Raw genomic sequence first — 23,478 nt, 5'->3', positions numbered from 1 at the left:
CTTGTTTCTGCATGGCAAGACCTATCACTTCATGTACTGATCCCATATTCCCCCATGATCTTCCTCCTGCCCCAAACTGAGCAGCTTGCATTTGAGGTCTGAGCACAGCTGTCATCCGAGGTCTTGAATTCAATGCTCTGCTGAATCTCACCTCCTGTTTCCTGAGCCCCATCTCTTCTTTCTTGGTGTACAGCCTACTTTTAGTGGTGTACAATCTCCAGCAGTTTCTTAAGACAGAGTGCATGGGAGGCTAGTCGATTTGTTGTGAGTCCCTGCACATCTGAAAAACATCTTTATTCTATCCTTGCACTTACTGATAGTGGCTGAATGTAGAATCTCAGGTGGAAAATAACGTTCCCTCCCTTTAGAATGTTGAAGGCATTGTTCCCTAGACTCCTGGCTTCCAGAAAAGCCAATGCCATTCCGATTCCTGGTTTTCTTCCTGTGCCCTGTTTCAGCTCCCCAGAAGCTTTTTGGATCTTTTCTTCATCCTTGGTGTTCTGAAATTTCAAAATTGGTGTAGGTCTTTTTAAAATTTGTAGTGATGGGCCCAATTTCCAATTTGGAAATTCATTTCTGTTCTAGGAATATTTTATATATATATATATTTAAAAATTATTTCCTCCTGTGGTGGCTAATTTTAGGTGTCAACTTGACTGGATTATGGAATACCTAGAAGTCTGGTAAGGTATTATTTTGGGGCGTGTCTGTGAGGGTGTTTCCAGAGATTAGCTTGGGAGTCTGAGTGGATGAAGTGGGGAGATCTGCCCTTGATGTGGGTAGGCACCACTCAGTCTGCTGTGGGTCAGAGAGAACAAAAACAGACAGAAGGTGAGTGTGTGGAGCTGCCTGCTGGAGCTGGGATGCACTCTTCCTCTCCTGTCCTTGGACAACACTTCCAGGCTCCCTGGCCTTTGGACTCCAGGACTTAAATCAGTACCTCCACTCCCCAACCTCACCCTGGTTCTCAGGCCTTGGCCTCAGGCTGAGAGTTGCACCATCAGCCTCCCTGGTTCTGAGGCCTTTGGACTTGGACTGAACCACAATACCGACATCCCGGGGTCTCGAGCTTGCGGATGGCCTGAGTGGGATTTCTCGGCCTCCGTAACTGCACGAGCCAATCCCTCTAATAAATCCCCTCTCCTATCTCTCTCTCTATATATCCTATTGGGTCTATCTCTGGAGAATCCTAACTAATATACCTCTCATCTGTTTTCTTTTTCCTCCTTTTAGTTCTCTTTACTGGCAGATTTCCTTTTATTGAATGTTTATTTCAATGGTTATGATTTTTTAAATGTCCAAGAGTTCTTTCTTGTTCTCAGATTCTTTCCTTTTCTGTAAAAGGCAACATTTTCTTTTATTTCTCTGAACAGTTCTCACTAGAGTTCCTTTTGAAATTTTCTTCTGGTCCTTGCACTGTTTCTGACATCCTTTGACACTCACCCCACTCCTGGCTTTGTTTGGATCTTTTTCATGTTGGAGTCCTTCCTCAAATATCTGTTGATCCTTGGCTGTTCATATTTCAGAGAGGCCCTCAAAGCTGATCAGCAGCTCTGAATGCTTTCACAGAGCATGAGAACTCATGGGGCTTCTGACACTGGAAATTGCTAAATGTTAGTAGGTAGAGATCTTGCTCTCTGGGGCGTTCACCTACTCAAGAGAAGAACCCTGTAATCTCTTGCCTTGGGGAAGGTTGCAAGCAGCAGGAGCAAAACACGGGACTTTGGAATCCACTGTGAAATGTTTAGAATGCTGTCCTGAACCTAACCTCCCCCCGCCCCCTGCCTCACTTTGCCAGGTGTACTGAAGTTGGGAGCTCTCTCATCTGCTTCACTGCAGAGCAAGCCGTGGGCTCTTGTTTGGGGCACGGGGAAGAGAGATGCAAGCTGCCCAGCTGTGTGGGTGAAGGAGGGAACTGGGGGGGCTGTCTAGCTCAGCATACAGACTTGCACTTGAGCCCCTCTTCTCAGCCCCACACTTGACCTTAACTTCCCCCTGTACCTGTTGCCTCTGAATTCCAAGCCTCTCCTCGGGCTTTCTGTGGGGCAAATCAGTTCCTGCTCATCTGGATCCCCCTTTCCAGGCACTTTAGCTGGTATCTTCCTCTGCTAATGTTCCTCCTCCATCTGCTTTCTGTCTTCCAGACTTTGCTGAAATCTCTTATCTGTAATTGCCTCCTCTTACATTCTCCTAGTCTTTGGGTTTATGCTGTCAAAAATGCATTTGCTTTCATTTTAGTGGGGTTTTGGGAGAAAGGATAAACACAGGTAGTTACATTTAGTAGGAATCTGCATTTCTTATTGTTCCAGGCTTCTCCCCTATCTCCTGATGGCTCTGAGCGGAGGTTGTGCTCTCAAGGGTTATGACAGCTGCAGTCCTAATCCTGGAGCCCTCCCGGCACTCCTGATGGTATTGTGTCTTTGGAGTCTCATATCAGAAAGTTAGAACTTGTAAGAAGTAAAATGCCACCTCTTCTCTCACCCTGGGGACATTGTGACAGTGAGGAGCAGAAGCCAGCAGCCTTTGCCTGTCAGGGCCACTTCCAGATGATGATGAGGCTGCTCATGAGTGTCTTTGCCTAGACTTGGTCTGGCCTGGAGGAACCAGACAACAGAAGCTGCCCCCGGAGCAGGTGACATGAAGGATCCTGGCATCTGATGAGAGCAGAGGCTGGGGAGGCAGGGCTGGTGGCCCTCAAACACGCAGCTGTCATGGAGGTAGAGGCGCAGACAGCAGGCACTGAGCACTGGGTCAGGCACATATGGCAGCAGATGGGGCTGGCGGGCTGGGCTGACAGGCAATTGGCCTTGAGGAAGTCCAGCCTCCGGTGGGGGGATTCAGCTCAAGGACTGGGGTCTGAGTCTGGGGGAAGGCAGGATGCCCATTCCCAGGGGATGGCTCAAGGCAGGGATACGTAGACAGATTGTGTTAATACAGGGGACAATTCTGGGGACTGAGATGCAGGAGCGAAGAGGGACAAAGGGACAGGCAAGAGCCTTGGCATCTTGAGCTGGAATAACAGCAAGTTGGAAAAGCAGGCCCCCTGGGAGGGCCTTGGGACAGGGTTGATTCCCAAGCTTGGGTCAAAGCACCATCGTGGAGCTGACGTCCAGTGGACACAAGGACATGGAGGCAGGTGATTGCAAAGGAGCCTCCTCTTCCACCAGTACCTGAACTCGAGCAAACTTGCACCTCACAAGGCGGAGACTGGGGAGAGAACCAACTTTGACATCTCACTAACTCTGGCAGGGTGGGCTGGAGGAAGATGCACCACCCTGCGCTGGGAACCTGATCTGTTTGGTGGTGACGCTGATGGTGTCAATGAGTTGAACTCAGGGAGTGAGTTTTGTAGAGCAGGCACTTTACAGGCATAATCTCACTGAGTCCTCACATCAGGTTTCTGAGATGGTCTTGCCACCCCCGTTATATAGATGAGGAACCAGGGCTCAGAGAGGTTGAGCAGGTTGATCAGGATCACACAGCTAGAGAGTGGCAGAGCCAGGATTCAAACTGTGTCTGCCTGAAGCCAAACCCAATCTCTTCTCGATCCACTTTACTGCCTCCTGAGAAGTGACTCACGTTCCTTCAAGATATGAGCAGGGTCCAAACCTTGGTTTCAGGATCTCCTGTAGAAAGACCCAAAGCAGCCGTTGACATTGCACAAGGCCTGGGATCAGCTGGGGGAGGGGTCCACTTCTCTGATGACACAGCTCACCCTGGAACCCTGGTGTGTCACAGGCAGCTAAACACAAGTGCTGTGTCTGCCTGAGGGTGTGGGAAGCGCCCTCAGTTCTTTGGAGCCAGTAACAGGATTTAATTTGCAAGCCTGTCCTGAGCTCTCTTACGTTTGCCAAGTTAATTGGGTCTTGGGCGTCTGTGAGCTGTGATGAAGTGTCTACATCGTGCAGGGAAGGCTGGTCCTGCCAGTCCTGTTAATGTGTCCAAAGCCCCAAACTCAAATCTATCTCCAGCTGTTGCCTGGAACCACGTCTGCTCAGTCTGTGAGGGAGATTCAGATAGAGGGAAAAGCTATATAGGGAGGTGACGATATAGATGTAGAAATAGAAATAGATATGGATGTAGATGTAGGTATAGATACAGAGACAGATATAGACATAGACATAGATATAGATACAGAAATGTGGATGTAGATGTAGTTATAGATATACATGTAGACATAGATACACATATAGATACATAGAGATCACCAAAGACAGCCCAGACAAAGACATGCTTTGAAAATAGATACCACTTACTGAGCTCACTTAATCCTCATAGCAACCCTGTGAAGTAGGAGTTTGTTTTGTTTTGTTTGTTTGTTTTTGTAGAGAGGGGATCTCACTATGTTGCCCAGGCTGGTCTCGAACTCCTGGCCTCAAGTGATCCTCCCACCTTGGTTCCACAAATTGTTGGGAGTACAGGTGTAAGCCGCCATGCCTGGCCAGGTAGGAATTTTTATCCCCTTTTCTTCGGATGAGGAGCTAGGGCTCCCAGAGGTTGAGTGACTTGCTGAAATCACATGGGGATGGAGATTAGGAGGGGGGGTTCTGATGGGTCCAGATGTCCTTGCATGAAAGCCTCAGCCACGGCCGTTGCCTCCACTGCCCCAGACCTCTTGCTGTCAGCCCTGCCAGCCTTGCTTAGCCTTCCAGGGCAGCAGAGGGGCAGCCAGACTCCATCCTCTATGTAGCCTCAGTGAGGGAAGAAATGAGGTCCAAGGGGGAATGAGCAAAGTGAACCATGGGGAAAAGAGTTCCCAAAGGAGAACACGTCCTAGCCCAGTTCTGCTTGTCACCCCTGCCCCTGTCTCCCCTTATTCTTTGGTAATAGAATTCTGATTTTCAGCCAGGTGCAGGAACATTCAAGATAATGGCATTTCCCAGCCTTGCTAGCTGTGTTGTGACTGAGTTTTCATTGATGGGGTGTAAGTTGCAGTGGTTTGTGCAAATTCTAGGAAGTATCCTTAAAGGGAAGTGTCTTTTTCTGCCTCTTTGTTCTTTTAGCTGCCTGGCATGTGGATGTGATGGCTGGTGCTCAAGCAGCCATGGAAGCCACGTGTTGAGGAGGGCAGAGCAATAAGAGAGGAGGGGCCTGGGCCCCTGGTGATGATGCAGTGGCCATACTGCTCCAGGCTGCCTGTTTGCATGACAGACAAATACAATCCTACCTTGCTGAAGGCTCTGGGTTTTCTGGCACAGTCAACCAAATGAATCCTAATATTCAAACTGTTTAATTCCTTTCACTAAAGCTGACATCCCTCATTACAGAGGTCCCATTGTTGTCCTCTAAATTTCAAATTTGTCTGTTTCAGATCTTCTCTACTTTGTAGGCTAAATGAATGTGTTCAAAGTGGGTAGAGGTGGGTAGGAAGCAGAAAAAAGAGTTAGTTTTAACTTGGGAAAGCCAATGTGTGCTGTGAAGATGCAGGAGGGGCAGCCAGAAGCAAGGGGTGCTCAAACTCCATCAGCCGCTGCCTGATCCCGGGTATACCTATGGCTGCCTCTCAGTGGCCAATCTGCTGGCCCTCTAAAACCTGCCCTGGCTCTGGGCAGGAAGCCTGTGAGGAAGCCGGCCAGCTCAGGACTGAGCTCCGTGCTCCTTGCTGCTGTCCCTTAGCTGGTGCCTGAGCTGTGCCTGGCACAGGGTGTGTGCTTGTTGGTTATCTGTTGAATAAATGAGTGAATGTGAGGCAGCCAAGTAGAAAGGGGTCACTGGAGAACCTCCAACTGGCCTGTGCACTGGGAGGAGTGCACACTGGGATGGAGCCCCTGGAAGTTCCGCCATTTGCAGAGGGAGGAGCCTGGCCTCTCCTGTTGTAGGGTGGAACCTGGGATTCAATCTGTGGGGCTGGAAGCCTATACTAGCGGGACTTTCGCTACATGCATACAATGTGTGGTGAGCAAATCAGGGTAACTGGGATAGCCGTTGCTTGAAAATTTTAACTTTTCTTTGTTAGGAACATTTGAATTATTTTCTTTAGCTATTTTGAAGTAGATAATAAATTATTATTAATTATAGCCACCCTCTTGTGCTATCAAACACTAAATCTTATTCATTTGATCTAACTGTATTTTTGTGCCCTTTAATCAACTTCTCTTCAACCCACCTTCCCCCTACCCTTCCCAGCCTCTGGTAACCACCAGTCTACTCTCTATCTCCATGAGATCCACGTTTTTAGCTCCCACATGAGTGAGAACATGCGATATCCGACTTTCTGTACCTGGCTTATTTTACTTAACATAATGACCCCCGGTTCCATTCATGTTGCTGCCAATGACATAATTTCACTCTTTTTTATGGCTGAAAAATATGCCATTGTGAATAGGTACCACATTGTCTTTATCCATTCATCTGTTGATGGACACTTAGGTTGATTCCGTGTCCTGGCTATTGTGAATAGTGCTGGCAAAAACATGAGGATGCAGTTATCTTTTTGATATATTAATTTCCTTTCTTTTGGATTTATACCCAGCAGTAGGATTGCTGGATCATATGGCAGTTCTATTTTCAGTTTTTTGAGGAACCTCCATGCTGTTTTCCACAGTGGCTGTACCAATTTAACATTCCTACCAACAGTGTGTAAGACTTCCCCTTTCTCTGCATCCCTGCCAGCATCTGTTGCTTTTTGTCTTTTTGATAAAAGCCATTTTAACTGGGGTGAGATGATATCTCATTGTGGTTTTGATTTACATTTCTTTGATCATTAATGATGTTGAGCATTCTTTCATATACTTGTGGTTCATTTGTATGTTTCAAGAAATGTCTATTCAGATCTTTTGCACATTTAAAAATCAGATTATTTGTGGCTTTTTGCTGTTAAGTTGTTTGAGTTCCTTATATTTTCTGGTTACTAATCTCTTGTTGGATGGATAGTTTGCAAATATTTTCTCCCATTCTGTAGTTTGTCTCTTCACTTTGTTGATTTTTTCCTTTGCTGTGCAGAAGCTTTTTAGTTTGATATCATACCATTTGTCTATTTTTGCTTTCCTTGCCTGTGCTTTTTCAAGTCTTACCCAAAATATCTTTGCCCAGACCAGTGTCCTGAAGTGTTTCCCCAAAGTTTTCTTCTAGTAGTTTTATAGCTTCAGGTCTTAAATTTACGTCTTTAATCGATTTTGATTTGATTTTTGTATATGGTGAGAGATAGGGGTTTAATTTTATTTTTCTGCATATGGATATCCAGTTTTCCCAGCACCATTTATTAAAGAGACTGTTATTTCCTTAATGTATATTCTTGATGCTTTTGTCAAAAATGAGTTGGCTGTAAATGCATGGACTTATTTCTGTTTTCTCTATTCTATTCTATTGGTGTCTGTTTTTATGCCAGGATTAGGCTGTTTTTGTTACTAGATCTTTCTAGTATATTTTGAAGTCAGGCAATATGATGCCATCAGCTTTGTTCTTTTTGCTCAGGATTGCTCAGGCTATTAGGGGTATTTGTGTTTCTGTGCTTATTTTGGAATTGTTTTTTCTATTTCCATGAAGAATAGCATTGGTATTTTGATGGGGATTGCACTGAATCTGTAGATTACTTTGGGTATTGATATTTAACAATATTAATTCTTCCACTTCATGATCATGGAATATCTTTCCCTTTTTTTGTGTCCTTTTCAATTTCTTTCATTAGTGTTTTGTCATTTTCCTTGTAGAGACCTCTCACTTCTTTGGTTAAATTTATTTCTATGAGCCGGGCGCAGTGGCTCATAGTGTAATCCCAGCACTTTGGGAGGCCAAGGTCAGCGGATCACTTGAGGACAGGAGTTGGAGACCAGCCTGGCCAACATGGCAAAACCCTGTCTTGACTAAAAATACAAAAATTAGCCATGCGTGGTGGCGCACACCTGTAATCCCAGCTACTTGGGAGGCTGAGGCACGAGAATTGCTTGAACCTGGGAGGCAGAGGTTGCAGTGGGCTGAGATCACGCCACTGCACTCCAGCCTGGGTGACGGAGTGAGACTGCCTCAAAATATATATATAATACGGAGAGAGAGAGAGAGAGAGAGAGAGAGAGAGTTCTGTGTATCTTATATTTGTCATAGCTTTTGTAAATGGGGCTACATCTTGACTTTTTTCCAGACTGTTTGCTGTTGGCATATATAAATGCTACTGATTTTAGTATGTTGACTTGTATCCCATACTGAATTTGTTGATGAGCTCTAAAGGTTTTTTGGTGGAGTCTTTAGATTTTTCTAAATAAAAGATCATATCACCTGTGAACAAGGATAATTTGACTTCTTCCTCTCTGATATGAATCCCCTTTATTTCTTTCTCTTGCCTAATTGCTCTGGCTGGGACTTCCAGTCCCCAGCTCTTTATTCCCCCTTTTCCCCACTTGGGGCCACTGACTGCATTTCCTCTTCTCCCTTGCCTTCCTGTGTTGACTCAGCCCTACTTGGCCCTGCCCTCTGCCCCTTTGCCAACTATTGACCTCAGGCTGAAAGAATTTAAGTAGACCTGTCCCGATATTCTGTAACTCAGTATCGGGCCATTATTGGTGGCAATCAATCCTGATTGGGGGCCCTACTTCTCATGCATGGGCTTCACCTTGTTTCCAAGACTCAAACCCCTCCTCCAGCAGAGTCCTATTTTGGAGCACTGGACTCCTGTCTTGTTCTTGGGATCTGAGTCCCACCAGGGTGAGTGGCCTAGGCTGGGAGGCTTCTGCGATTTGTTCCTTCCTTATTCCTGGCAGGTCCTACTCCCTTGGGAATGGAGCCCTGCTGCCCCCTGGAAGCCCTGCCTGCCCTGGACTCCCTGGCATCTGGCTCCGCCCTTCTCTTGGGGCCTTTCTAACACCAATAGTTTAACTTAAACCCTTTATTTATTAATGTAGCTGAGTCATTTCTGCATACCAGGAACTTCTGTGGGCACTGGTGATATAATAGAGAATAAGACAAGGTGGTCCCGGCCCCTGGGGAGCTTATAGACACCAGTGTAGAAATATATTAAACATAATGCTGTATGGTGGTCAGTGCCATGAAAATCCTGAGGGCTGTGTGCATGACCACTCTTCAGGTAGCCTTGGTCAGAACCAGTTGCTCTTCCTTTCTTGCTTGTATTTATCAAGAATAACTGTAGAAAGTGCTGGGAATACAACATCCTGAGATAAGGAAGAACTGGCCAGAACAGCCTGGGATCTGTTCCTGTCCTTCCTAGAACAGGGTGCCCTACAAAACTTTAACCCAGCAAATCAGGTTGCTGGTGGGGTTTAAATCCAGGTGGTCTGCTTTCTGAGGTCCCTTAGCTGTGGTGCAAGTGGGGGACGTGTAGACAAGATTCCATCCACCCCGGGCAACTTTCCTGAGCCTCAGGGGACTGGTTCACCACAAATCCCAGGTTCCTACTGTCCCTTGCTGCCTGTGAGTGATAAAGTTGTTTTATTTAACTTGCTGTGTGAGTGGTCTATTTCACTTGACTCGTGCAAGTGGTAGAAATTGCGGCCGAAAACATGGTGGGCTGAAGTGGCAACCAGAGCATAGCAAGCCTGCTTTGCATGGGTAGTGTTTTATAGGGGAACCTGGGCAGGTCTGAGGGGATCAGGGAAAGCTTCTCGGAGGAAACGATGTGAAAGTTGAGGTCTGAAGAAAGAGCAGAGGCTCTAGGTGGAAGGGGAGAGTGTTCTCAGGAGAGGTAATGGCATGGGCAAGGTTCTGAGGCAGGAAGGTGGGTGGCAGAAAACCTGAGAGTTTGAGCACAATCAATGAGAGGAAGAAGGGTGCATGGGAAGGTTGGAACCTGGGCAGGGCCTTCTGATGGCCCACGGAGCATGCCTGTCTGGGCCTCCCCATGGTGTGGGCCTGAGCCTTGCCCCTGCACAGCCAGGTAGATGCTATCCAGGTCTTGCCACTTCCAGCTGCCCACAGGTACGGGGCCATGCCTAGCTGGGTCCCAAGTTCTTACGTCTTATCTCTCCCTCCTCATAGACCCCTTCCTGTTGCCACACAAATCTTGGCCACACTCAACACTGCAGCATCCCAGGCCATAATTTAGAATCTCTTTTAGGAGGGTCAGCTGCTTGCCCTTAGAACCTCAGGACAAGAGAAAAATACCAAAAAGCAAAAAAGGGCAATCCTCTTCAGCTATGCTTCAATGATAGGGACGGAAATTCTGGGTTTGATCTTCCCTGAGTTTTGTGGTGGCCTGGTGACTCGGCTGTGACTCAGCCCACTGCCTCTGCTACCTGTGAGCTGCCCACACTGAGGGGTGAGTCACCTGAAGCCCCCTCGTGGGCACAAGCCTTGTGGGGAGAAAAGCTCAAAGAGAAAACATGAGAGGGACATCATCACTAGGCCCTGCTGGGAGCTTCAGTACATCCTGCAATTCTGGAACCAGATCGGCTCTGTTACTTCCTTTGATTAAACTTCTGTTTTCCCTCAACCCACTGGATCCATCTTTCAGTTATTTAATTCCAACTGTAATAAAAAATCCATTGAACCGTGCACTAATGCAATATGAGGCTGGGAAGCAAACAGCAGGCCTGGGAGGGTGGAGCCGAGCAGAGCGGAGTCTACAGGGCTTTGTCCTTTTTATGGGGTCTGCTACATAAAATCTGATCGCATTTTGACTCAGAATGTGGGGATGGGAGATATATTCGGTTTAAGCTGGGGGCTTTGGGGGGTGGGAGGAGAGACCTGTGCTGTCCTTGCTGATAGCAAAGATTTGCCCTTTTCCTCAGACACATCTACTCTCCTGGTCGCTTTACAGAGTATGCCGGGTCCTAGGCCTCCACCCACCTGTGTCTTAGGGGCTGCTGGCTGTGTACCAGGCACCCCCTTACAGTATTCAGATCTTTAAATTGGAATCACAGGCTCTGACCCACCTCCCAAAAGCCAAATTATTCTTATTCTCCTGGCTTCTGCCTTTGAGGCTCACTTCCCTCTCTCTGGCCTTGCTCCATGCCACAGACGGGTTTGACTTCTGACTTTTTGACTTCTGATCCCTTCCAACCACTGTAGAACTCTCCCCTGGACCATTCTTCCAGCCAGTCTGGCTCACCAGAGTCCCATAACTTGCTGTAGGCACGAGTGGTGTTGCCTGGCCTGGTTACGGGAGTCACTGAAGGAGAGAAGGCTGCCCCACTGAACCCCCTGCTTTGGGGACCACTCCTTCTGTGCCTGTACAGCTTGACCCCACAGCCTAGCCCAGATGCAGCTTTCCTCTGGGGTCTGCTTAAGGAGGACTGCCTCATCCAGGGTCCCAGGAGCTGCTTTCAGACCAGAAATTTCCATGAGAGACTGGACCCAAAGGGAATTTCAAAACAATGAAAAACTGGTGTGCCTGGGAATGGACCAAGCTCTGGGCCATCTCCCTGAAACAGGGTCCTAGAGCCCCTTGCAGGGTCAGGCGTTAACCCTTGAATGTGGGACTGGGGAAGCTCCTGGATTCCACTGGAGGATCCTGAGTGGTCAGGTTGATGGGGCCTAGGAGGGGAGATGTCAGGGTAGCAGCTACTTGCTAACTTGTGGGAATATACTTCAACATTTCATCCACGGGTCAGCTGTACAGGTGCACACCAGCTGATCGGCAGTCCTGGTTGGTTCTGCTGAGCGTTTGTTGGGTAGAAAAATAGGTCTCATTTCTAGAGCTGCTTTCTCATTGGAACCACATCCTCTTGAGGCTTCCCTAGGGGTTTGTCAGGTCACTGACCTCAGATTCCTGTCCCTATTTGCTCTTTCTTTCTTTCTTTTTTTCTTTTCTTTTTTTTTTTTTTTTTGTAGTTATAAGGAGCAGAGAGTTTAATAGGCAAGAAAGATGGGAGAAGGCAGAAGATAGAAGCTCCCTCATACAGAGATGGAGGGGGGCTCCAAAGCCAAGAGAGGAAACCCCAAGTGGGGCAGAAACCAGCCAGGTGTGTATATATAGAGGCTGGAGGAGGCGGTGTATATATAGAGGCTGGAGGAGGCAGTGTCTGATTTGCACAGGGCCCAGGGGATTGGTTTGACCAGGCATGTCATTCACGTAGCCTGCAAAAAAGCTGGCCCTGCTACCCTAGCCTTTTAATATGCAAATGCAGGGCACCAAGATATTCTGCACACGTGGGGATATGTGGGGGTGGCCATGTTGCCAGGAACATGTGGGGCAAGGGCAAGAAGGCCGAGGGAATCGCCACGTTGGGTGGATTCAGTTTCTAATGGACTTTATTTGTATATCAAAGGTTGCTGGCCTGGCTCTCAGAGCTGGGGCTTTACAAGAAACTTTTCTGGAGATGCTTTAAAAAATGAAAACTTCCCAAGGACTCCTTTTTCTCTCTCTCTGCTTAAAATAATTTCTTAATAACTCCTACCACATTCCTCCCTGTGGCGATATCACACTAACTGCTGTTACAGGGTTTTGGATGACGACTCTTTCTGGCTACTTCATGCTGAAAAGGGGTGCTGACTGGGGAACAACAGCTAGGGCTTCTCCTGGGGTGGATCTAAGGGTCCTCAAAAGAATGGTGTGTCCATGTGTGGTTCAGTTTGCAGCACCATTTGGAGTTTGATTGCTTCTGTGAGTTGGGTGATCCTCTCCTCTTGAGGTTCCAAGATAAACTCGGAGCTTCCAGACCTGTTAGAAAGTGACATTCTTCACTGACCACAGGTTAGGAACCCTGTGTGGGGACTGTGTAGACAAGGTATGAGGCCAGTTCTCCCCAAGGGGCTTTTATTGGCTCTGCATGTCAAGCTTTGTTCCTTAAAGGGAAACACACACTTTCAGTCAAAGCCTTGGTAAAATAGCCAGTTTTTCCAGTTGTGTCCTGTTGACAAAGAAAAATGATTTTTTTAATTTAAATTTAAATTTTTATTTTTTTGAGACGGTGCTTCACTTTTGTCACCCAGGATGGAGTGCAATGGAGCGATTTCGGCTCACTGCAACCTCCGCCTTCCAGGTTCAAGTGATTTTCCTACCCCAGCCTCCTGAGCAGCTGGGACCACCGATGTTCGCCACCATGCCCAGCTAATCTTTTCTGTGTGTTTAGTAGAGACAGGATTTCACCATGCTGGCCAGGCTAGTCTTGAACTCCTGACCTTGGGTGATCTACCCACTTTGGCCTCCTGAAGTGCTGGGATTATTACAGGTGTAAGCCACTGCACCCGGATCAAAAAGGCATTTTAAACAAAAATTCTGATATTTAAAAACTGAAAATATGAGCCCAGGAGTTCAAGGCTGCAATGAGCCAATACTACACATTTGTACTCCCGCCTGGGTGACAGAGTGAGACTTGTCAGTACTGTTAATAGAAAAGAGGGCTTTTACAATGTTGATGAAGTCATCTTAGAGTGCATGATTCATAAATACAAAAATATCCATGTATACTTTTACAGTGATAACTACTGGAAAAATGAGAATGTTAAAAAAGCCAATCTAGACAGAGTCCTTCTCATTCCACCTGCCTCTTTGTGTTGGTAATACCAGGAGTCTTAAGAGAGCCGCTGTGGTCTATGTCACATTCATCCCAGCCTCATTTCTAATCCTGTAGCTGATGATGAAAATGTGATAAATCCTCTGGCTTAGCTTTGATGCTTTTTCATTAATTCACTTCTGGTAGTAAATTGTGGCAGGTCTTCCACTTCCATCCCATCAGCCATTTCCATCACCTTGTCTAAAAGGGCTTTATTGTAACTGCAGCCCAGGAAGAGGTGGTTGGCCCAGACCACGGAGAGGGACAGCAGTTGGTCCAGGCAGCCACTGCCATTGGGCAGGTCATGGTAGTCGGGCAGGTGGCGCAGGGTGAATTCCATGAGGGCTTTCCATTGCTTCTCACTCTCTAAGTAGGAACGAAGTCAGCTGCCTGCCTGCCTGAAGTGGTTGCCAAAAGAGCTGGGTTGATCTTACAATGCTTGCAGAGGTTTAGTAGAAATGCTATGCTCTTGTGCAAAATAAAATGAGTTGTTTTCTTTAAAGTTCTGAGGTTAAGGAAGTTCCAGTGTCTCGGAGTGCACTTCAGAGGGGTGCAAGCTGAAGATAATTTATTACCCATTTAGAAAAAGAAGCGAGACTAAAACCATCCTCTTACTCTCCTTCCTTTCCATATGATCCAGGGTAGAGGAGAAGACAGGAAGCGTCTTCCAAATGTCTTACCTCCTCGGTTTCCGGATTCCGGAACTTTTTAAAATATGCGCCCCCCCCCCCCGCCCTCCGCCATGGTTGTAGGCATGGTCCTCCAAGCCATGGAACCGGATGAACTAAGTGATGGGGCTAACCATGCGTACCCACACAGCCTTAGTTTATCTGCCTTGTGTGATTTCCCTTTGACCTCCTAGAACCTGTGTGATTTGCCTGGCTCCCTCTGGAGACACTGTGTTGCCTTTGGGCAAGGCTCTTTTAATGGAGGCAATGTGCTAGATTGCCTGCTATTATAGCCCGTGCTAAAGCACTTACTCTTAAAACAGTTCTGGTTAACTTCCGAACTTAAAATTCCCTTACTAATTAAGTACTATCTTAATCGGAGACAAATAGATGCCTTAAAAGAACGTAGGAATTGAATGGCCGTTTTCCCACTGATGGGACAATACAGGGACTAAAATCTGGCTGCCAAAGACATTTTACTCCTAACTGTTAGAAGCATAAACTTCCCATTCTCAGAAGAGGCCTAGATCCTGATTTCTACTAGGTGGCTTAAAAATACCATGTGCTTGCCAGAGAAACCGTAGAGAGAGTTATTGAGTTACTGCCTGCCGTGATTCGCGATCTTTTCTAACAGACCTGTTTCCCTGAACTGTAAAGATTCCTACGCATTAGACATACAGAGAGAGAGTAAGAGACCGTGGATAAAAAGAGAAAGAAGTGTGGTGACAGGGTAGCTGGCAGAGAGCCTTGAGATTAAAGGAGAGATTTAATGTTGAAATCTGCTCCATATTCACCAGTCTGATGACTGAATTTCCTTTCCCAGCCAATGCACCAAAATGATACCGCTCCGATGAGTGGAGGAGCACCAGGGCTCTTGTCTCACATTGAATTGGAAGAAACGACATGGACACACATGGAGTGGTTTTAAGGAGCGGAGAGTTTAATAGGCAAGAAAGATGGGAGAAGGCAGAAGATAGAAGCTCCCTCATACACAGACAGAGGGAGAGGGGCTCCAAAGCAGAGAGAGAACACCCCCTCCCATTTGCTCTTTCTTTTCTTTTTTCTTTCTTTCTTTTTTTTTTTTGAGACATAGTCTCACTCTATTGCCCAGGCTGGAGTGCAATGGCACGATTCCGGTTCACTGCAACCTCCGCCTCCCAGATTCAAGTGATTCTCCTGGCTCAGCTTCCGAAGTAGCTGGAATTACAGACATGCACCATCACGCCCGGCTAATTTTTGTATTTTTAGTAGAGACGGGATTTTGCCATGTTGGCCAGGTTGGTCTCGAACTCCTGACTTCATGATTTGCCTGCCTCGGCCTCCCAAAGTGCTGGGATTACAGGCATGAGCCACCGCGCCCAGCCCCTATGTGCTCTTTCTAAGAGGAGGGGAAGGGAAGGGAAGGAAGAGAAGTATATGATGGTGAAGAACTCAGGTGCTAGGGTCAGACTATTCTGAGTTTGACAAATGTCTGTGTCACAAGCTGCATGACCTTGGGAATGCTGCTGAACCCCTGTGAGCCTTGGTTTTCCCATCCGAAATGTGGCGCTGATAATGCTTCTTTCACTGGGGGCCTATAAGGGTTCAGCTGCTCAAAGTCTGTAAAACACCTGGCATAAAGGATGCCCTTAATTAATGGTAACTAATAATATTGTAATTAGTTTGACTCTGATGGCCCAACCTGACTGTTTTTTTTTCCCTCATCTACCTGACCATGCTCATATTCAGCCCCAGCTCCTCTTGGGTCTTATCCTATGCCACACATTATGCTAGACACAGATTTGGAAATGAATACCACCAGCTACACACTAAGTGCTACGTGGAGCTTAAATAAATGAACAAGGTTATTTGTAGGTTACCACCCCTTCTCCCCCTCATATACCAACACCTCATCTGTCTTACATGCAGACACTCCTAACTATAATGACCCATTTCCTATATTTCCATAGAGAACCCAAGAGAAAGGAGGGCCTGTGCCACACCAGGCCTGTGCCCACATGAAGGCAAGGGGCTGCTGGCACAGGGAGGGGCCTTTCGGGCAGAGGCAGCAAACAGTGTGGGGTGGAATAGCAGGCTTCCCTGAGCCAGGACCTGGAACAGGCCTCCCAGTGACCAGGGCAGGGCAGGATCCAGTCCAGACAGGGAGGATGGGAGGGCAGTCTCTCTGGGCCCTGGGTGCAAGGTGCTTACTTGTAGTTTCTTTCTCAAGGTGAGTCAGACATTTACTGCACTGAACAGGGCTTGTTTCAAATGGGCCACCTATGTTAGAGTAGATATGCTTTATTTAAGAGTTCTTCAAATGTATGTAGCTTAATAGACTATCCAGCTAATCTGAGTTTCCATCGAACTACCTATCTTGTGTTGAATCAGAGATCATGTCTCAAATCTGGTCTCCCAGCTAAAACTGACAGCATACAATCTGCTAAGCCTGGAAGAAGAAGGAATAGAAACTTTATTACTGGCAGCATTGTTTGCACTTATAAACCCAATAGGAATGGTGAAGAGAAGAGTCCCCAGGCTTTTGAAGTGGAGATAATTGATTGATTTTCTAATATTGATCATTTGCAAAACAATACTCATATATATTGCCCGAGACCGATGCCACAAGTCAACATGATAGTCGGCCACATCACTTTAGAGACACCCCTCATCATGCCCAGTACTGTTCCCTGTTACTGCACATTTGCCGTGCCCTTGGTGTGACGCACCTGCAGGAAGGCGAGCAAGACAGCGCAGATGCACAGAGCCCATATGTTTCTCACATTAGGAACACAAAGAGGTGAGGCTGCATTTCCTACTTGTCAAGCACTCAAGCTTAATTGGGCCAGAAATACTCTCTGGTTCCTGCTTCTGCAAGACAGATCTTGGCTGTCACTAAGCATCTGTGGTACCCGGAAGGGACAAATGGAGTTCTGTGGGCTGGAGGCTTTGAGAAAGTGCAGATTTTTTGCTCATGCCAATTATGTGTGTGGGATTTGGTTTTCTTTGTGTGTCCCAACCTTTGGCCCCAGGGCTGACATTCTGAGCATGCCTGTGTCCCCGGCACTCTGCTCCCACCACAATGCACAGGAGGCCAGCTGAACCCCTGGCACTGCAGGTGTTAGAGCAAGAGGGTTCCAAGCAGGGAGGCGGGGAAGCTTCCAGAGGCAAGGGAGGTGGAACCTGAAGGGGTGAAGAGCATGGATGGAAGAGAAGAAGGCAGGGGAGGCAGGGGAGCTGTGGGAGCAAAGACAGGGTGGTAGCACACTAGTGCATTCACTTGTTCAATAGTATTTATTGAGCACTTACTGTGTGCAGCAGTGATCAAGGCAGACCCTATTCCTGCTGTCAGGGAGAGAGAAGCAGACAACAAGCAAATGACCAGGTTTGATAATATCTGCAGTGAAATGTGCTCTGAAGAAAAATGGTGCAAGGTAAAGGATAAGGAAGGGAACAGGAGGTTGGTTTGGATGGGGCAGGTGGGGCAGAGTGAACCAGACCAGCAGGGCATTTGGAGGACCAGGCAAGGGAGTGGATGGCGAGATGCAGGCTTGGGGACCTTGATGTAGGCTGAAGAGCGTTGGTGGAACCTGATGGACAGTCATCCTTGATGGTACCCACAGGAGCGGGGAGGGGGACTGCTAGATGTTTGGGCTAAGCCCTCTGATCTGTGAAGGAATTCATTACCTTACTCCATGCAAATCCTTCAAGCCAGCGTGGAGGTGTCAGTATGTGGGAGCAACCAGTGATCCCACCACCATTTAACAGAGATGGGAACCAAGCCCAGAGCACGGATGTGACTCACCCAAGGTCATTCACCCAGAGTGGAGGCAGGAACTCAGGTCTCCTGACAGAGTTTTCTCTGCCCAGGGAGTGGGAGGGAAGGGTAGCGCTGGCCTGGCTGGCCTTGCTCGAGAAGGTAGAAGGTGAGGGGAATGGGCAGGCCCTGGAGCCTCCCATGGAGGCATGGTGTGGCATTGCCACCTGACCAGAAAGCAGAGGTGCTGCCCTGGTTCCCTCCCCATCTCCCATTTGCCTTCCTCTACTGTTGCCTCTCTCTTCTCTCTAAAGCTCTTCCTGTATTTTCCATGCAGGGCAATACAGGTGTGATGCAGGAGCTCAGACACAGGACTGGGCTCCCTAGGCCACCTCTGTTGGAAACTCCAAGATTCTATGACTTCCCTGAGAGCTCGTCTGCCAGGAAATGCCAGCCTCAGCCTAGAGCAAGGAGGAGCCTGACCCTGCGGGGGCAAGTCTGCGGGCCCCACATGCATCGGTGCTGCAAGGGCCGCTCCTGAGGCCAGAGGTTGTGCATTTTCCAGGCTGGTGGGTGATTTGACTTTCTCTGCCCATTGAGCCAAGGTCCGGCTCTGGTGGCAACTGCCCGCGTCATGAAGGGCCTACTCATTTCATCACAGGCCCGAGCCAGGCCAACACTGGCATTGTAGCTGCCTGCCAGAGTGATCCTTCAATCCACATGAAAGCCTGAAAGCCTCTCCTTAGAGACATTAATTAGCCCCCAATTAATGCTGGGCAGAAGCTCACCCAGACAGAGAGCAGGATTAGCTCCAGCTCTGGAGGCTGCCGCCCATTTATCTGCAAATTGCCCAGCAAACCATGAAGAGGCTTTGGTCCTTTCTTATCAAAGCAATAAAACAGCTCAATGTGGAAATTACAGGGTCTTTGGAGATTTGCTGATTTCCTTGGCCTGTCATTGAGGACTGTCCCCAATCTGGCATCCCCAGCTGTGTCTCTGGCTCTCTCCCACTCCTCACCACGGCCTAATCGCAGTGCCCAGAAAACTCTCTCAAGAGCATCTTGGCTCTGATCTGCAGCTTTGGAATGCTCAAGAGAGTGCCTCCATCAATGAGATGCCAAGGTTTCCCTAAGACATCTTCTCAGTGGGCTGTGCCAGGGTTTCCGAGGTGTGTGATGCTGTTATGGTGATCCCTCCATCCCTCTGTCCCCAAGAAGAGGACCTTATTGTTCAGGCAGTGGGGTTTGAGTGGGGGTTGGGGGAAGAGCAAAGAGAGGCAGGAGAGGAAAGCTGGATGTGGTTCAGTGAGTGTGGGTGTCATGCCACAGGCAGCTCCCAGACACCCACACCTACTGCCCGAGCACTTCAAGGATGAAATGGTGTGTAAGGCATGCGCCCAGTCCTAAGGCTCACAGCAGAGGACGGCGGCCAGCCCTTCACACCACAGGCAGAGAACCACAGCCGAGCCGCAGGCTGCCTCTGCCCCAGGAGGAAAGCTGGACATTGGCCAGATCACTTAGCCCTCCTTTTCTTTATTTCAGCCCCAGGCACGCGCTCTCAGGAGGCCAGTATCCCAGGGTCTGTCCAGGGAAGAGGAGCAGCGGCAAGGGGCCCTCCGCATCGTGGGCAGATGGTGTGAGCTGATGGGTGTCCCATGCATTCTGCCCCAGCAAACCCCAGACCAGGAAGATTCTCTTGAGTAGGGCAGGGCAGGGCAGGAGTATCTTTTTATTTTATTATTTTTTTAAATTATACTATAAGTTCTAAGGTACATGTGCACAACGTGCAGGTTTGTTACATGTGTATCCATGTGCCATGTTGGTGTGCTGCATGCATTAATGGTCATTTACATTAGGTATTTCTCCTAATGCTGTCCCTCCCCGCTCCCCTTACCCCACGACAGGCCCCGGTGTGTGATGTTCCCCACCCTGTGTCCAAGTGTTCTCATTGTTCAGTTCCCACCTATGAGTGAGAACATGCAGTGTTTGGTTTTCTGTCCTTGTAATAGATTGCTCAGAATGATGGTTTCCAGCTTCATCCATGTCCCTACAAAGGACATGAACTCATCCTTTTTTATGGCTACATAGTATTCCATGGTGTATATGTGCAACATTTTCTTAATCCAGTCTATCATTGATGGACATTTGTGTTGGTTCCAAGTCTTTGCTACTGTGAATAGAATAGTGCTGCAATAAACATATGTGTGCATGTGTCTTTATAGTAGCATGATTTATAATCCTTTGGGTATATACCCCGTAATGGGATCACTGGGTCAAATGGTATTTCTGGTTCTAGATCCTTGAGGAATTGCCACACTGTCTTTCACAATGGTTGAAGTAGTTTACAGTCCCACCAACAGTGTAAAAGTGTTCCTATTTCTCCATATCCTCTCCAACACCTGTTGTTTCCTGGCTTTTTAATGGCTGCCATTCTAACTGGTGTGAGATGGTATCTCATTGTGGTTTTGATTTGCATTTCTCTGATGGCCAGTGATAACGCGCATTTTTTCATGTGTCTGTTGGCTGCATAAATGTCTTCTTTTGAGAAGTGTCTGTTCATATCCTTTGCCCACTTTTTGATGAGGTTGTTTGATTTTTTCTTATAAATTTATTTAAGTTCTTTGTAGATTCTGGATATTCACCCTTTGTCAGATGGTAGATTGCAAAATTTTTCTGCCATTCTGTAGGTTGCCAGTTCATTCTGATGGCAGTTTCTTTTGCTATGCAGAAGCTCTTTAGTTTAATTAGATCCCATTTGTCTATTTTGGCTTTTGTTGCCATTGCTTTTGGTGTTTTAGTCATGAAGTCCTTGCCCATGCCTATGTCCTGAATGGTATTGCCAAGGTTTTCTTCTAGGGTTTTTATGGTTTAAGGTCTAACATTTAAGTCTTTAATCCATCGTGAATCAATTTTTGTACAAGGTGTAAGGAAGGGATCCAGTTTCAGCTTTCTATATATGGCTAGCCAGTTATCCCAGCACCATTTATTAAATAGGGAATCCTTTCCCCATTTCTTGTTTTTGTCAGGTTTGTCAAAGATCAGATGGTTGTAGATGTGTGGTATTATTTCTGGGGGCCCTGTTCTGTCCCATTGGTCTATATCTCTGTGTTGGTACCAGTACCATGCTGTTTTGGTTACTGCAGCCTTGTAGTATAGTTTGAAGTCAGGTAGCATGATGCCTCCAGCTTTGTTCTTTTGGCTTAGGATTGTCTTGGCAATGTGGGCTCTTTTTTGGTTCCATATGAACTTTAAAGTAGTTTTTTCCAATTCTGTGAAGAAAGTCATTGGTAGCTTGATGGGGATAGCACTGAATCTATAAATTACTTTGGGCAGTATGGCCATTTTCACGATGTTGATTCTTCCTATCCGTGAGCATAAAATGTTCTTCCATTTGTTTGTGTCTTCTTTTGTTTTGTTGAGCAGTGGTTTGTAGTTCTCCTTGAAGAGGTCCTTCACATCCCTTGTAAGTTGGATTCCTAGGTATTTTATTCTCTTTGTAGCAATTGTGAATGGGAGTCCACTCATGATTTGGCTCTCTGTTTGTCTGTTATTGGTGTATAGGAAGGCTTGTTATTTTTACACATTGATTTTGTATCCTGAGACTTTGCTGAAGTTGCTTATCAGTTTAAGGAGATTTTGGGCTGAGATGATGGAGTTTTCTAAATATACAATCATGCCATCTGCAAACAGAGACAATTTGACTTCCTCTTTTCCTAATTGAATACCCTTTATTTCTTTCTCCTGCCTGATTGCCCTGGCCAGAACTTCCAACACTATGTTGAATAGGGGTGGTGAGAGAGGGCATCCCTGTCTTGTGCCAGTTTTCAAAGGGAATGCTTCCAGTTTTTGCCCATTCAGTATGATATTGGCTGTGGGTTTGTCATAAATAGTTCTTATTATTTTGAGATATGTCCCATCAATACCTAGCTTCTGCTTATTTTAGCATGAAGAGCTGTTGAATTTTGTCGAAGACCTTTTCTGCATCTATTGAGATAATCATGTGGTTTTTGTCTTTGGTTCTGTTTATATGATGCATTACATTTATTGATTTGCATATGTTGAACCAGCCTTGCATCCCAGGGATGAAGCCAAGTTGATCGTGGTGGATAAGCTTTTTGATGTGCTGCTGGATTCGGTTAGCCAGTATTTTATTGAGGATTTCTGCATCGATGTTTATCAAGGATATTGGTCTAAAATTCTCTTTTTTTGTTGTGTCTCTGCCAGGCTTTGGTATCAGGTTGCTGATACCAAATGATGATGCTGGTCTCAAAAAATGAGTTAGGGAGGATTCTCTCTTTTTCTATTGATTGGAATAGTTTCAGAAGGAATGGTACCAGCTCCTCTTTTTACCTCTGGTAGAATTCGGCTGTGAATCCATCTGGTCCTGGACTTTTTTTGGTTGATAGGCTATTACTTATTGCCTCAATTTCAGAGCCTGTTATTGGTCTATTCAGAGATTCAACTTCTTCCTGGTTTAGTCTTGGGAGGGTGTATGTCCAGGAATTTATCCATTTCTTCTAGATTTTCTAGTTTATTTGCATAGAGGTGTTTATAGTATTCTCTGATGGTAGTTTGTATTTCTGTGGGATCGGTGGTGATATCCCATTTATCATTTTTTATTGATCTATTTGATTCTTCTCTCTTTTCTTCTTTATCAGTCTTGCTAGCAGTCTATTTTGTTGATTTTTTCAAAACACCAGCTCCTGGATTCATTTATTTTTTGAAGGTTTTTTCTGTCTCTATCTCCTTCAGTTCTACTCTGATCTTAGTTATTTCTTGCCTTCTGCTAGCTTTTGAATGTGTTTGCTCTTGCTTGTCTAGTTCTTTTAATTGTGATGTTAGGGTGTCGATTTTAGATGTTTCCTGCTTTCTCTTGTGGGCATTTAGTGCTATAAATTTCCCTCTACACACTGCTTTAAATGTCCCAGATATTCTGGTATGTTGTGTCTTTGTTCTCATTGGTTTCAAAGAACATCTTTATTTCTGCCTTCATTTCGCTATTTACCCAGTAGTCATTCAGGAGCAGGTTTTTCAGTTTCCATGTAGTTGTGTGGTTTTGAGTGAGTTTCTTAATCCTGAGTTCTAATTTGATTGCACTGTGGTCTGAGAGACAGTTTGTTAAGATTTCTGTTCTTTTACGTTTGCTGAGGAGTGCTTTACTTCCAACTATGTGGTCAATTTTGGTATAAGTGGGATGTGGTGCTGAGAAGAATGTATATTCTGTTGATTTGGGGTGGAGAGTTCTGTAGATGTCTATTAGGTCTACTTGGTGCAGAGCTGAGTTCAAGTCCTGGATATCCTTGTTAACTTTCTGTCTCGCTGATCTGTCTAATGTTGACAGTGGGGTGTTAAAGTCTCCTATTATTCTTGTGTGGGAGTCTAAGTCTCTTTGTAGATCTCTAAGGACTTGCTTTATGAATCTGGATGCTCCTGTATTGGGTGCATATATTTTTAGGATAGTTAACTCTTCTTGTTGAATTGATTCCTTTACCATTATGTAATGGCTTTCTTTGTCTCTTTTGATCTTTGTTGGCTTAAATCCTGTTTTATCAGAGACTCTTTTTTGTTTTCCATTTGCTTGGTAGATCTTCCTCCATCCCTTTATTTTGAGCCTATGTGTGTCTGCACATGAGATGGGTCTCCTGAATACAGTACACTGATGGGTCTTGACTCTTTGTCCAATTTTCCAGTCT

This window comes from Nomascus leucogenys, chromosome 5 (genome assembly GCF_006542625.1).
Source record: "Nomascus leucogenys isolate Asia chromosome 5, Asia_NLE_v1, whole genome shotgun sequence".
Classification (NCBI taxonomy): domain Eukaryota; kingdom Metazoa; phylum Chordata; class Mammalia; order Primates; family Hylobatidae; genus Nomascus; species Nomascus leucogenys.
The sequence above is the reverse complement of the archived record's forward strand: the minus strand, read 5'-3'. Positions refer to the sequence as shown.